Here is a 2973-nt window from a genome sequence, read left to right as displayed (position 1 = left end):
AAGTGAAATCTGCACATGCAAAGAAAATACAAATCTCCCACAAACATATTAGATAAGATAGAGCCATAACCATATTAAGATAAGTAGAATAAGAAATAAAAACTGAATCACATCCAAGAAAGTCAATGATAGGTACCTCTATAAAATTTTCCAAAAGATCACAAGAAATACTAACCTTACTTTGCTGAGAGATACATGAAATTTCTAAACATGTAGATGTGACCTTCTCTGAATCAAATAATGGTTCTGGCTCTGGCTCAGATGTTGATGATATCAAAGATGGTGATTCTTAACACTCAACCATATCTACATGAGTCCCTACACATTGGTCCACAACATGCTCAATCCTTGCAACTCTTACAACATCTAAGGATTGTGTGGACAAAGGAGGTGATTCTCGAGATGTTGCTTCCACAACACAGCTCCCTACACATTGTTCCATATTAACATCATCAACACAAACATCAAAAAACAAACCAACATCAATATCCTCAATAGGAGAATCAACTATAGGAGGATCAATAACTTCACTTGCAGTTTTAAGTTGATCTACCACATCACATTCATCATCTGAAAATTTAATTTCACTATAACTTCCAATAAAACCTAGAGGTAGATCTAAAAACTCATTATCCACTACATTATCATCACAATCCTCATCTGAAGAGTCTTCATCTTTATACACACTATGAAATCTGTACTCAACCTTACCTGTGTCACAAAATTTTTTAAAGTCGTTCTCATTGACCCCCACTAACCTTTGTTGAAAAGGAACCCTTAGTGAAGGTCTTGGGAAAGGTACTTCTAATTTCCCATATTCTCTTTTAGCTTGTGGAGGAGGTTCAACTTGCTTATCTTGTGTTGGTATGATCAATCGTTGAGGAAAAGGTACTTGTGTCATTTGGGAACCTCCTGGAATAATGGAACTGAGTTCATGTGGTCTTCTATTGTTCTTCTCCTCAATTCTAAACATGTCCTTTTTCAGAAGTTCTTCATGATTCTTGCCACTTCTCAACTTAAGATCATTGTCATTTACACTAGATCTTTTCTATGAAGGAGGAAGGTCTTCTTTGAACCATTTTGAAACTATGCTATTAATCTTTTTCCCTAAATGTTTGAACTCCTCATTCTGTGACTTATGAACTTCAACTTTCTTGGATGGTTGAGTTGTATTTTGTTTGACAGGCTCTCTTACATTTATGGTTTGCACTTCTTGAATTTTTGAGGGAGATTCCATCCAACTTTTGTTCAACCATTCATGGAGGTTCAATGCCACTTGATCAATTAACATATATGCTTCATCTACACTTGTGTCCATAAAAGAACCTCCAGTTGATGAATCCAATAAACTCTTGTCTGAGAAAGAAATTTTCCAATAGAATATGTGCAAAATCAACCATTTTTCAAAATCATGATGAGGACACTGTCTTTGAAGACTCTTGAATCTATCCCATGCTTCAAATAATGATTCTCCATATGCCTGAGCAAAATTTGCTATGCAATTCCTCATATACATTGTTCTGCTTGGAGGGAAAAAATGATTCAGAAATTGCTTCTCCAATTGCTCCCAACTTGTGATACTTTGAGGATGGAGAGAATATAACCAAGTCCTTGCTTTATCCTTGATACTGAAAGGAAATGTCATCAATCGAACTACATCTGCTGACACTCCTTCACATTTCACCATATCACAAATCTCTAAAAATATTTCAAGATGCAAATAAGGACTTTCTGATACTTCTCCTCTAAATTTGTGTCCTTGTATCATGAAAATTAACTCTGGATCTAGTTGGAAACTTTCTGCTTCAATTTGAGGTTGAACAATTGGAGATAAAAATCTTACAGAAAAGGGTGTAGAAAAATTTCTCATGAGCCTGCTTGACATGTTAGTGCTCATGGATATTCAAGAAAAAATTATTAGAGGTTGAAGAATCAAAGACAAGAAATAAAATGCAATATGAAAAGCAAGAAAGAAAATGTAGAATTTAAATTGCAAGAAAGAAAGTGCATAATGAAAATAAGAAAAAAAAGACAAAAGGAAAAAGAAAAATGTCTAGAATAATACATATGCTAATCAACTAATGCGTTTATAAGTTCTTGTAATTCTTGATGCCTTTACCAAGTTTGATCTTCACATACACAAGAACAAGATTGCAAGATATGTTTGTTCAAAAGAAAAGAAGAAAGAAAGAGGAAAGTTAGATCAAAAGAAAAATAGAGAAAAACTAGATTAGAATGCTAGAAATCAAGAATGCAAAGTTAGAATTAGAATTGAAACAAAAAGAAATAACAAGAAGTAAAAAGATATACAAGAAAAACAGAATTCTAAAGATTAGTTTCAACTATGCAAATGAAAAAAAAAATAAAAGTTATGTTTAGTCTAACTCAATTGATAATCTCTAATGTTATAGCGCAGTCCCCGGCAACGGCGCCAAAAACATGTTGACTCTCTGCAAGTGTACGAAAATGTCATAAGTAATAATAAAAGATATCATATCCACAGGGATTGGAATAACCACTAAAGATTTATCAACGAGAATTAGCTAAACAACTAATCAATTGATTATCAAAAGCTAAATGCAACTATGCAAAAGAAAACATAGAGATGAAAGAATAACAAACAAGAATAAGGGCAATGATAAGGGATGTTCTAGGAGTTTTGGTTTCTTTGTAAGGTTTTTCAATGTAAATGATATACCATATCTTATTCCTCAATTGTCCATTATTTGTAGAAGGTTGCCGGTTCTCTCTTGCAATAGACAACCGGCCTAGGACTAAAATCTATACCTAAATGTGATCAATTAGGTATGAATCTATGTTGTCCTTACACGAACTTGTTCCTATCACGAACGTCCCTCAGATAATCAACATAGGAATTCACAATTCATCAACCGCATAATGATACAAAGATTAATGCATACTATCTATCCTACCCCCTTGAATAACCTTATTTCACCTTCAAGATCATCCCTC

General features: G+C 33.6%; 1 non-coding gene across 1 annotated transcript; it reads left to right on the top strand.

Moving 5' to 3' along the window:
* The first annotated feature begins 1406 nt into the window (after nucleotides 1-1406).
* Nucleotides 1407-1512, top strand: LOC121988048. The gene has a single exon (XR_006113810.1). It is a non-coding gene; the product is annotated as a small nucleolar RNA R71 (small nucleolar RNA).
* Nucleotides 1513-2973: the final 1461 nt, after the last annotated feature.

This window comes from Zingiber officinale, chromosome 5B (assembly GCF_018446385.1).
Source record: "Zingiber officinale cultivar Zhangliang chromosome 5B, Zo_v1.1, whole genome shotgun sequence".
Lineage (NCBI taxonomy): Eukaryota > Viridiplantae > Streptophyta > Magnoliopsida > Zingiberales > Zingiberaceae > Zingiber > Zingiber officinale.
This window is presented reverse-complemented; position numbering and strand designations above follow the sequence as displayed.